The 13,285-nt window shown below is 47.4% G+C and overlaps 1 protein-coding gene across 3 annotated transcripts in view; it reads right to left on the bottom strand.

Moving 5' to 3' along the window:
- Positions 1-13,285, bottom strand: part of Dpf3 (double PHD fingers 3) — a 297,137-nt gene that overhangs the window by 201,645 nt on the left and 82,207 nt on the right. The window contains exon 1 of one of the 3 annotated variants that reach the window (XM_052739376.1): positions 6,197-6,334. The exons of the other annotated variants lie outside the window; for them this stretch is intronic. The gene's annotated coding sequence lies outside the window, so the exon portion shown is untranslated. Of the gene's footprint in view, positions 1-6,196; positions 6,335-13,285 lie in introns of those variants that run through there. 3 annotated transcript variants of the gene reach the window in all.

Raw genomic sequence — 13,285 nt, 5'->3', positions numbered from 1 at the left:
TCTTATTTTAAAGGTGGCGTGTGATATGGTACACTCTGACACTTGCTAGTGTTGACAGAGGGGTCCTTTGACAACAACCAGAAAACAAGCCAGTAAACATTCAGCTTCTGAAACCTACCAAGAAAAGTGAGGAGCAAATGGTTTGGGCGCTGGCTGAAGGCCACCCTCATCCCGAGCTCATGAATGGAAAGAGATAAGCATAAGGGATACAGTCAGAGCTAGGAACAGGACAAAGGTCAGGAATGGACTGGTTCTCAGGAAGGGGAGGATCAAAGATGGATTAGAAGCCTGGAGGGGAGCTCAGAAGTTGGGTAAGAGTCAGGGTTGAAGGCCGCAAGGATGAGATACATTTCAGGGATATCTGATTGTGAGTCACATTGAGAATTCTTTCCACAGCCCCACCACAACATCAAAATGTCCGGCTTTGTGACAGAACTGGGGACGAGAAGGGGAGGGAGAGGAAGAAAAATGCTTCTCGGGGTATTTGAAAACAAGGCATTTTGAACTCTAACCGGAAAAGCAGGATGCCGAGCATGTCCCAGCAGGCCTTGCGGCCGTTCTGCAGGCGAGAGGCTCACCACAGGGCCTCTCCACTCTGGACATACTGTGCACTCCAAGGACATTTTTCCAAGTTAAATTTTTAATAATGTGTGAGAATAGCCTACCATTTACTCCTCGGATGAGGTAGTATTTAGATTAAGTTAGCCTGGAATCCTAAGCCAACATCTTCAGAGATTTAAAAAAATTATTATTATTATTTAAAAAAAAAAACAACTTGCTATATCGATCCAGATCTCTTCCTGTCAGAGTACTAGCCAGAGGGTCTCTTGACTTTGTAACGACTACTTTCAGAACCCATAGCTTACACTCACTGTGGTCCATGCCTGGTATCCCCTCTCTCTGGAGGCTGAGTCAGGAGGATCATGAGTTGGAGGTCTTCATAATGAGACCCTGTCTCCAAATGAAACAAAAACAAAAGAAAACATAGCTCAGACTTTGGTCCAATTAAGAAGCCAAAAATAGTTTTATTGATTTGGTTTCTAGTCCCAAACATTACCTGTTGTATGATCAACATCATGAATATGGTGTGACCCCTCTGAAATTTACAGTAAAGTTTAATCACTAATGTGAAGTATTAAAAATGGTGGAAACCTAATCCTACTTTGGTGTTTAGAGGCAGTACCCTTGGTAGAGAGAAAAGCAGAACATAATGGAGTAGTCTTGAGTGAACATGGATGTCTTCACAGGGAAGGAGACAGAGGCCAGGAGACACACATGCATGAGGTCTCTCACCATGCAAGGTCTCATGCTCCTACCTGCAAGAAGGCCATCACACATACAGCCCTTTGACTACGGACCAGAACCTTGAACTAACTAAGCCTCTTGTCTTTATAACTAGTCTTTGGTATCATCTCGTTAGCCACGACAATCGATTACTCAGGTAAGTGAGTCCATGTCTTTGCACCATGGCTTGCTCCTCTGTTCTTTCTACACAAGATTAACTTGGTGATGCTTTTCAGTTCAGTGGAGAAACATCGAGTGAGCATCTATCTACTCCAGGCCAGACATGTTCCCCACGCAGGATGCAGAAGGTTCCTGCCTTCACTGGGTTGACAAGTTAGCTCCAGGGTCCTGTGACTGCTAAGAGCCTGTGCCAGCTAAGCCCTCCATGATGTCTGTATGTCTCGGAAAGAGACAGGGCAGGGTTTCCATAGGCAAGAATGTAAGCCTATGGGTGAGCAAGTCACCACCGCCCAGTCAGCGCCCAGGTCACAGTGCTTGCTCCTTCAGTGGTGGCAGTGGCTCTCGTCATTTGCTTATTTATTCATTTGTTAAATTGCTGGAATGGGCTGGATTTTTGTTTTGGTTTGGTTTTTTTGGTTGGTTGGTTGGTTTGGTTGGTTTGGTTTGGTTTTTTGAGAAGGTTTCTCTGTGTAACCCTGGCTGTCCTGGAACTAACTCTGTAGATCAGGCGAGCCTTGAACTCAGAGATCTACCTGCCTCTGTCTCTCAAACACTGGGACTAAAGGCATGCACCACCACCGCCCAGCAGGACTGGGTTTTTAGCGTGCACCACCACCGCCTAGCAGGACTGGGTTTTTAGAAGAGGTATTGGTTTGGGCATGAGTATTTTTTTTTTTTTTTTTTTTTTTTTGCCTGGTGATCGGATTCCAGATGTAGGGGCAGGAGAGAATGAAGGTGAGGAAGGAGGAAGGGCAGAGCATGGTACGGCAGGTGAGAGGGGGCAGGGTTCTTCATCATCATCAGCTACCACATCCTGCCTTGTACACTGTCGGCTGACTCCAGGCCAGACGCCTTCCAAGGGACCACAGAACAAGCCTAAGCTCTAGAGAATAGGTGAAAAATAGGGATGCTAACATAGTCACACATGCCACTCTCTCACTGTGGGAGCCCCCACGAGACCCCCCAAGACCACTCTACAGAAGAGAAGAGGCCTGGAAAAGGTGAAAGGCAGGTCACATGTGCCACTCCACTCAGAGCCATGTATGATGGTACAGTAGTTCAAATGTCATTGGCCCCCATAACCTCATAGGGAGTGGCATTACTAGGAGGTGTGGCTTTTGTGGGAGTGAGTATGGCCTTGTTGGAGGAAGTGTGTCACTGTGGGGGCTGGCTTTGAGGTTTCCTATGCTCAGGATAATGCCCAGGGTCTCAGTCGACTTCCTGTTGCCTGCAAGATGTTCCAGTACCACATCTGCCTGCATGCCGCAATGCTCCCCGCCATGATGATAATGGACTGTGAACCTCTGAGACTGTAAGTGAGCCACCACAATTAAATGTTTTCCTTTAGAAGAGTTGCTGTGGTCCTGGTGTCTCTTCACAGCAATAGAAACCCTGACTAAGACAGATGGATTGCAGGTTCCCCAGCCTGGGTGGGACAGGGGGTAGGGAACACTAAAAGGAACCTGGCATGGCATGGATGGCTCTCACCTATGTGTGTATAACCTGGGTCTCTGGGGGCTGGACTTGGACAGAGATTCTTGAGCTTCTCTGACTCCTTTGGGGTTCAGCAGACTGGAGGAACCCTGAAATATGACTTCTTACAAAGCTCTGCAGATGACTCGAAGGAGAATGGCCACAGCTCACATTCCTCACATGCAGGAGGAAATGGAGATGCTAGAAATGACTGAGTCCCTCCCTCACTGAGGAGCTTGGAAAGCTTACACCTCCCTTCAAAACCCTAAATGCCCATCTGTAAGAGGAGGACAGTGAAAGTATCTGGTTCTTGGGATTATCAAGAGACCTAAATGAGAAAAACAATAGAGAATATATGGCATCATAGTTCATGGGAAGGATCCTAGGGTCTCCTCTTCTTCAGGAGTAGCACATAAGTAAAGGTATTATTCCATGCCCATCATCTTCCTAAACTGGAGAGCTCATGGGGAAGGTGCAGATGGATGAGCAACAGTGGAGTCTTGGAAACAAAGGACAGGTTTACGGCACCAGACCCTGCAAAGGTCATCACCAGCATGACGATCTAGTTGCACACCAGGTCTGGAATGCTCCAGCCCAGAACACGCCATCGATATGCCAGTCCCTAAGTCCAACACACACAGAGGGGGCTTTCTTGCCAGAGAGATGCACTGAAATGACACTGGGGAACAGGACAATATTTACAGCACAGGAAGGGGAAAAGAATGTGAATCTTACGACAGCAGCTGGGCACCCATGCTTCAGAGATGCACAGGGAGGCGCGAGGGAAAAGATGGCACAGAAAAGAAGTAGGAAGCAGGGCATGCTGGGATATGCCTGCGATTCCAGTACTTAGGAAGCTGCAGTGGAAGGACTGATTCAAGTTCTCAGGCCAGCCCAAGATAGATAGTAAAGCAGGAAAGGAGCAGGAAGTATGTGAAGAGTATAAACTGGTACTACCTTTGATTCCAAAAGACAAATGGAATGATTCTACTTTTTATAAGCCATTTGGGAAAACAACGTACTACTGTTTCTAGGACACAAAAATTCAGGAAAAATTTGTGTCTTCCTTTAAAACTAAAATGGCCACTTGGACACAGAGCCATGCACACAGGGACACCACCACCCTGTGGAGATAAAGCAGAAGGGAGGGTGATACTTCTCCACTAGGGAATGCTGGGAAAACAGCCGAAGTGGGGGGAGGGCCACAGAACAGACACTTCTCCAGAGCCCGTAGGAGGGGCCCACACAGCTGACATTGGGATGGTGGACTTCTAGCCTCCGCGATCTAACAAATTACGTTCCTGATGTTTAAGCTATCCAGTCTGTGCTATTTGTTACAGCAGCCCTCATACACTAATACACACCCTGAGCCTTCCTGCTCTTCACCACACTGATCAGTGGAGTAAATTGACAACTCCTAGAAAGTCATCCTCTTTTACTTTCCAGCCAATGGACTGGACATTGTGGAGGAATTCACAGTAAACAAGACAGAGTGTTCTCCCTCCAGCTCACAGGACGCAAGTGTGCTCCATCTGACACTTCCCAAAACACATCCACGCATAGTGTCTCTTGCAGATGGCAAGCCTTACTCGGAGGCAGGTCAAGCTGGCCGCGTTGTTCTGGCCTACAGACGAGAACACGGGGTTTTAGAGAGCTGGAGACGTGCTTCAGAGCCTGCAGCATGAAGGGGCAGAGAGGGAGCCAGGGCAGAGGCTTCAGAGCGCAAGGCTGTGTGGGGCGAGACTGTTTCCCTCAGCCTGCCCGGCTGCCTCCTTGGCAGGAGGAGGAGGAACCTCTTGTCTCCCCTTGCAGGAGAAGCCGCAAGAAGAGCTGAGGTAACTGTGGAAAAAGAGCTGTAAGGATCCAAGACCTGTTCCGAGCAAGCTCCAGAAGGCCAAAGAGAGGTCTGCCAGGCAGGGCTGCTGAAGACAGATGCAGTCGCAGTGAAAAGAGGGGCAGGTGCAGCCCACCCTCTGGCAGGAGCCCTTACTTACTGTGGCTCCCCTCACCCCCACCCTTCTAACTCACAGGCAGGGCAGGTTCCTGGTAACAGCGCTGCTGCCCTGTGTTGTCAAAACAGTGAGGCGCTGGAAGGAATGCACAATGAAATCTATGTGCCTCTGCAGCCTCCTAAGTGCCTGTCACTGTGGCGGTGGCTAAACCCGCTAATGTGCTAAGCATTTTCTGGCAGTGCTGCGGGGTAGGGCTGGTATTTTGGGAGCTGGGAGGAGCTTGGAGGTGACACCCCTGGTAACCCCGGGAAGGAGGAACAGGCATGGAAAACCAACCCCAAGCACCTCGCCTGAAGTCACAGAGCCACCAAGTCATCTTTTGGGGATTCCTGAAGTTAGTGGGTATGTGGGCAGAGAGATCAAACAGCCTGGTAAGCAGCCTCAGCACAGAGGCCTCACAGGCCAGGGTGGCAAGGGACAGGGTGCTCTAGAATGTGACCGGCAGAGGATACTTTTTCTGCTGACGCAAAGCAGCATGCAACACCGTCCAGGAGACCAGGCAGCCAGGCTTGGCCCTGGCTCAGGTTTTCTGAGTTGGCAGGGGCCAGGACCATGATGACCAAACAAAGCATAAGACAGATATTCAGAGGCAGACGGGCAAGAGGGCCCAGAGAAAAGGGACCTGGAGGACAGGGAGGGTCAATGGGAACTTGCACCATCCAGGATGCTCGGTTCCCCAGACACACTCCATTCCCTGCACTGTCTGTTTTTAGGGGCCCTTTGAGAATGGCTCAGACATGACACAGAGAAAAAGCAGCCGTACACACACACACACACACACACACACACACACACACACACACACACATGAATCTGAATTCACACAAGATCCTGGTATGCTTTTATCTCTAACGAACTCACACCTCTTAGAGGAAACCAAAGGAATTTGGGAATGAGGAAGCAGATAACAGGGTCAAATGGTAGGACTGCTCAAGGGTCCTTCCCACAACCAACGTGTGACAGGAAGTGTAGGGGGTCACAGGTGAGGCTGCACAGGTTAGGAAGACGTGGGGTCATCTTGGGAACAGAGAAGCCAATAAAAACCCTGACGAGATTCAACCTGAAGGAGAAGGAAAGAAAATCCTAGCTGATAGATGCTGCTGAGAGCTGCAGCTATCTCTGGCAAAGGGATCTTCAGACTCTCTGCAAACCCCAACCACGCAGCCAGCCAGCCACCTCCCAGCCAGCCGCACAGAGAGCACTTGGGCTAAGTCGGAGCAAACCCACAAACCCCCAGCCAGGCCTACCCCTCCTCTGCCTGCAATCCACTGCAATCTGCCGGGGCCAGTCATCCTCGGAAAGGCAGTGTCCTCGGGGCAGCTGGAAGGAGTCTAGTCTACCAGAGCCACAGGGAGCCCGGAGTGGAGACCTGGGCCTCAACGTGGCAACTGACGCTTACGAGCCTTGTGTTTTAATCTGCAAACACGAAGAGGACAAAGATGCTCTTGTGAAGCGGGGAGGGGGGGTATCCATTTGAGATGACGTAGGCTGGCTGCTGGGCACAAACCTGGGGAGGGGCGAGGGGGGATGCTCCATGAAGGCTGGTCCCTCTCCTCCTTTCCTTATCTCTTAACTTCTTCCTTCCTTCGTTCCTTCTTCTCAGCACCACATTCATTGCAGGGACAATATGACTCAGAGTTTATGAGTTTGGGGAGACAAAGGCATACGCACGCACGTATAACCACTACGGATACGTTCACGGCATCTCCTCTAAGCTAGCACAGTCCAAGTTACCCACCCAACTCATCCCTCCTCCTGCTGGAAATCACTTGGCCAGCAGTCTCTTTTTAGGAAGATCAACACCATGAGGGCATCGACCATGCCTTCTTCCCAGGAGAAATGGCGACCCAGTGCTGTGTCTTGGCGGCCCCACAAAAGCCTCTTCAGTGTCACCTCTTTCATTGAGACGTCACATGGCTTGTCCCTTCTTTGAAGGTCCAAAGCAGCTCATCTGTATGTGTCCCATAAACTCATCAAAATCTACCTCTGTCACACTTGGAGGGGGGGATTCCAGCAGGGGCCAACGATGGTGAAACACAGCTATAATCCCAGCACTTGGGAGACTGAGGCAAGAGAATCATGAGTTCAAGGCCAGTCTGGGCTACATGAGACCCTGTCTCAAAGAAAGAATAGAAAAGGAAACAAAGGAGAAAAAAAAAAAACTTCCATCGCAGATCAGATTTTACCTACATTTTCCCTGCAATACTGAGCACCAGGCTAACTGTGAGGCCAGTATTACCCTAATTCCAAACCAGCTAGACATCTCAGTATTTTTAATTTTACAAACCTTAACCTTTACCTCATCTGCAGAAGAATTAACTCAAACTGGGTCAGAGAGCTAAATGTAAGAGCAAAATCTATGAAGGTTCTAGAAGAAAAACGAAGAAAATCCTGTTCACCGTAGGTTAAACAAAAAAAAAAAAAAAGTGCCTTAACTTGGGCATCCCACTATGTTGGATTTCATCAATATTTAAAACATTTGCTCTCTGGAAGACACTAGTATCAAAATAAAACACAAGCCACAAACTGCAAGGAAATATTTGCAGAAGGCATATCCAATAATGGATGTCTAGTCAGAATATATAAAGAACTCCTAAAATTTAATAATAAGTCAAATGACCCAATTTTTTAACAGACAAAAGAACTGAACAGACATTGCATAAAAGATGAGCTACAGATGGCCAAAAAGCATGGGAAAAAATGTTCAACATCATTAGTCATCAGGGAAATGCAATTAAAATCACAATGAGATAGCATTAAGCATCTATTCTAATGGCTAAAATTAAAAAGGCTGACAATGCTGAGCATTGGCTAGGGATACAGTGTGACTGTAGCTCTCATAGCTGCTGGTGGAAACACTAGATGCAGCAGCCACTTTGGAAAGTATTCTGGCAGCATCTTGTAAAGCGAAATAGGCTCTCGTGACCCAGCAATCCCACGCACAGGCATTTGAGCAAATGCTCCAGAGACATGAAAACATATGTCCATACAAAGACCTATATATGAATGTTCATAGCAGCTTCGTTGGTAACAGCTCAAACTTGGAAGCAACCCAAACACTCATCAGTTGATAAATGGATAGGCATTTTATGGTACAGCCAGCCATACACTAGAAGGCATCTCTGCATGTGATAATCTCAGTGAATCTTCAGTCCACTTTATTAGTTTCTTTTTGCTACTATAACAAATGGCCACAAACAACTTGGCTTAAAACAACACAAATGTTTTGTCTGTAGGCCACATGGCCAATGTCACTCTCACTGGACCGGGATCAAGTTGTCAGAAGGACTAGTTCCATGAGAGGATTAAGAAAATCTGTCTCCTTATCTGGAATAACCCCTGGAGGTTCATGACCCCTCTCTCCAAATACCAATGCTGTGTCTTCCAATCTCCCACTCTCTTCACTTAGGCTGGAAGGAACGGGTGTTGGGTCAGAAGTACAGGAGTACAGCAAGTTGTAGAAACTCACAAGTCATTCCATATTTCCAGAGCATGTAATAACATTTCAGAGATGAGTATATTGAAGGCTGGGAGCAGAGCTCAGTGGCAGAGTGCCTGTCTAGCATGCCCAGGGGCCTGGGTTTAAATCCCAAGCACTATGAAGGAAACAGAAGGAGGGCTAGGGAGATGGCTGAGTGGTTAGGGAACCTGCGGAAAAAACATACACACATGAGCTTGTATCCCCAGCAGCCACATAAAGAGCCAGGTATGGCGCAACATGTCTGTAATTCCCATGCTAGGGAGGCAGAGGCAGAGGACCCCTGGCCAGGCAGTCTAGCCAAATTGGTGACCTTCAGTTTTAAGAAGAGAGCTTGTCTCAAAAAAAAAAAAAGGCAGAAAAGCAAAACACCTCTGGCCTCCATCCACAGGTTCATGCATGAATACACACACACACACACACACACACACACACACACACACACACACAAGACAATACAAGCAACCAAACAAGAAGAGTGCAGTAAGATTCAAGGGAATCAAGGGTCGCACAGTATAGTATTTCCGCCATATAATAAGTCATATACAGTCCCAAGGCTTCTGAATCGAAACACAGAGTTCTTCCGGTACATGCGAGCCTTTGGCTTCCCTGACAACTTGGAAGCCTCGGACTGCGTGGGCAGCACCACCCTGTCCCGGAGCCCAGCATTCCATCCCACTCCATAGGGCACGGCCTTGCTCTTGTGGACCGCACCAGTGTAAACCCTGGATTTCCCCATCTCCCAACCCTGTGGCCAGCTGATCCCCAGCCACAGTACAAAGAAAGTGTAACCTTTAAACGGCTGAGGTTTGCACCCTGCTTTATAGTTGCCGTCATTCATTCACTCGGGTTGCTTTATTTGACCATCCCCACCATTGGGGCTAATGATGCAGACACTATCCACCTGATCAAACAGATAAGAAAAGCTGTGACTTTCTGACACAGCCAATGGATAGACGTCCAGCTTAGAATTCTATCTCATCCCATCCCACTGATACTACATGCACCAATTATCTTAGAGAAAAGACCCTAAGCCATCCCCTAGCCACGGCAGAGCCTCCCTTCCTGCCCTGCCTACCACATCAGGTATAATGAAAAAGAAAAAAAAAAACTGGGCCTGGAGAGGAGGCTCAGAGGTTAAGAACGTTTGTTGCAGATGGGTGTGGTAATGACACACACCTTCAAGCCCAGCACTGGGGAAGCAGAGGCAGGCAGATCTCTGAGTTCAAAGCCAGCCATAGTGGTTTCAGGACAGCCAGGGCTATGTAAAGAGACCCTGTATCAAAATAACAACAACAACAACAAAATAATATTGTTACTCTTCCTAAGAACCCAAGTTCAGATCCCAATTACCCACACCAGGCAAGGCAGTTTACAACTACCTGTAACTCCAGTTCTGGCCAGTGTGATGTCCTCTTCAGGCTCCATGGGAAGCCACATGCATGTGACGTACACATAAATAAAAGTAATAAAAGCACATTTAAAAAGAGAAAAGTTGCATGCACAAGCACTTTGCAGACTTTCAAATGCTTTAACAAAAAAGGAGAATCAGTTTTGATGATCCTCTCAAGCCATGTCACAAATATTCTCCAAAAGCAAATCATTTTCATTTCCTTTAAGCTTCAACTCTGAGAAAGCTTCTCCCCCTGCTATCTTTAGCGCTATTTAAACCCGAGATAGCCTTCCCAACATCCCAACTGGATCTCAAGGTCAAATCTTCAAATGCCTCCCTCCATCTTTACCTATTCTGAAATCAGGCAGTTTCCTACATCACCACCTCCACCCCATCCCATCCTCAATCTCTCAGCAATCAGTCCCTCTTCAAGGCGACAGAGTGCTAGCATCCCACTGTCAGACCGCATCCATTGATGTCTCCCCAATCAGACCAGCCATGATGCTAACATGTGATGCTATGGGACACATTCCAGCCCCCTCTCAGACCTCACAACACCCACGGGACAAATGTAGGGATCCTCCGTGCTGTGCAACCAAGCTCTCCAGCTCCTCCTCCATGACACCTCCATCCCACACACCAAATGGCTCCCATTTCTTTGTTTTAAGGGTCACAGGTGTGCATGCTCATGTGTGTGCAGAAGCAGGCCTGTGTGTGTGTGTGTGTGTGTGTGTGTGTGTGTGTGTGTGTGTGTGTGTGTGTAGAGACTGTAAGTCCACCTCTAGTGTCCATCCTTGGAGGATACCCACCTTGCTTTCTCTCACAAATTCTGTCAAGGAGACCTGGGGCCCACCATGTAAGCTGGGCTAGCCGGCCAGCTGGTCCCTGGGATGCTCCTGTCTCCAGCTTCCGAGGGACTTGGATTACAAGCACATGACACCATTTTGCATAGGTGCTAGGTATCGAACTCAGGTCCTCTTGCTTGAGCATGTTACTAACAGAGCTATGTACGCAGCTCTGGCCCCCATTTCACACCTTTGTGCATCGACTACATCCACATTTTTCTTTCCTCCTATTCAGTTATGTGGAATGTTGAGTGCAACTATTACATAAGCTTAAACGTATTCCAGTTAAATCAAAGAATTGGGTTGCTTAAGTCTAGCAGACAGAGGTGAGGATGTAGCTAGGTAGTAGATGCTTGCCCTAGCATGTGTAAAAATCCAATGGATTGTAGAAACAAGTATCTACCAGATCCCTGAGAAGGGTTATAATTTCTAATCCACAACAGAATAAATCAATGACTAATGGCTAATATGTACTTATTTCATTTTACTTATCTTTTTATTTTACTTTGTCTGTTTATCTGTTTGTTTGTTTATTTGGGAGGTAGGAGTACACATTCCAGGGCACTCATGTGGGTGGAGTTCGGAGGGCAACTTTCAGGAGTCAGTTCTCTGCTATGAGATCTATTAGTCAGAGCTCTACCAGGTTTAGGGATCAAGCCTAAGTCATCAGACTTGGCAATGAGCTCTATTCTCCACTGAGCCAGCTTGATGGATCTTATTTATTTTAACCAGGTCTCCATATTAAAATATAATGGCAAGATGATTCAGTGAACAAAGGTGCTTACCCCTAAGCCTGATAGCCTAAGTCCCATCCTCCGGTAGGGAGAGAATTCCTACCCACAAATTGCACTCTGACCACACCCAGGCCTGGTGCAGAAACACACACAAAGTAACTAAAGAAATAAAAGTGAGGTAACAAGTAAAGTTCAACCTGTACTTCATGCCACACCCCCAGTGCAATCAAAGTGGATTCTAGCATCATAGTAAAACACTAAGATTCTAGCCGGGCGGTGGTGGCGCATGCCTTTAATCTCAGCACTCAGGAGGTAGAGGCAGGCAGAACTCTGTGAGTTCGAGCCCAGCCTGGGCTACAGAGTGAGTTCCAGAAAAGGCTCCAAAGCTACACAGAAAAATACTAAGATTCTAAGACTTCCAGAAGAGAGCACTGTGGGAAGTCTTCAGGACATTGGTATAGTCAAGAGTCTTGGGACACAAAAAGCAAAAACCATAAATGAAAAATAAAACTAATTTGGAATTCATCAAAGTTTTTTTTTTTTTTTTTTGGTTTTTCGAGACAGGGTTTCTCTGTGTAGCTTTGCGCCTGTCCTGGAACTCACTTGGTAGCCCAGGCTGGCCTCGAACTCACAGAGATCCGCCTGGCTCTGCCTCCCGAGTGCTGGGATTAAAGGCGTGCGCCACCACCGCCCGGCTCATCAAAGTTTTTAAATTCTGCTTCTTCAAAGACATTGTTACCAACAGGGGTAATGGTTACACAACTGCACAAATAAATTAATTATAATAAATTATGTAATTAACAAGAGATACATAACCATGAACATACTTAGCATCATTAGGAATCAGGAAGGTCCAAGTTTAAAATGGAAATGAGATACCATTTGCACCAACTAGAATTAGAAAGACCAACAGTGTCAACATCTAGCAAGGATGTGTACCAACAAGAATGCCCATGCACTGCTCACGGCGCTGTAAGCAACCACTGTCAGAAAAGTTATAGTAGTTGGAGAAGCCAGCAGCTGGAGAGATGGCTCGGTTGTTCAAAGTGTTCATTGCCTTTGTACAGAACAAGAGGTAGGTTCCCAGTAGCCACATCAGATGGCTCACAACTGCTTGTCACTCCAGTTCTAGTGGATCTGCTGCTCTCCTCTGGCCTCCATGGACATCCACACACGGCATAAACTCACACAGACATACACACGTGCACATAAATAAAAATAAAAGATAAATATTTTAAATTAAAAAAAAAAAACATGCCGGGCGGTGGTGGCGCACGCCTTTAATCCCAGCACTCGGGAGGCAGAGCCAGGCGGATCTCTGTGAGTTCGAGGCCAGCCTGGTCTCCAAAGCGAGTTCCAGGAAAGGCGCAAAGCTACAGAGAAACCCTGTCTCGAAAAACCAAAAAAAAAAAAAAAAAACATGTATATGGTAGCTTGAATGTAATCGACCCACATAATCCCAAAGAGAGTGGCACTATTAGGAGGTGTGGCTTTGTTGGAGTGAGTATGGCCTTGTTAGAGGAAGTGTGTCACTGTGGGGGTGGGCTTTAAGGTTTCCTACGCTCAGGATACCGCCCAGGGTCTCACTCAATTTCCTGTTGCCTGTAAGATGTAGGACTCTCAGCCGGGCGGTGGTGGCGCACGCCTTTAATCCCAGCACTCGGGAGGCAGAGCCAGGCGGATCTCTGTGAGTTCGAGGCCAGCCTGGACTACCAAGTGAGTTCCAGGAAAGGCGCAAAGCTACACAGAGAAACCCTGTCTCGAAAAACCAAAAAAAAAAAAAAAAAGAAAGAAAAAAATGTAGGACTCTCAGCTCCTTCTCCAGCGCCATGTCTGCCTGCATGCCGCCATGCTCCCCGCCATGATGATAATGGACTGAACCTCTG

Source organism: Peromyscus californicus, unplaced genomic scaffold, assembly GCF_007827085.1.
Source record: "Peromyscus californicus insignis strain IS unplaced genomic scaffold, ASM782708v3 Scaffold_15__1_contigs__length_86483966, whole genome shotgun sequence".
Lineage (NCBI taxonomy): Eukaryota > Metazoa > Chordata > Mammalia > Rodentia > Cricetidae > Peromyscus > Peromyscus californicus.
This window is presented reverse-complemented; position numbering and strand designations above follow the sequence as displayed.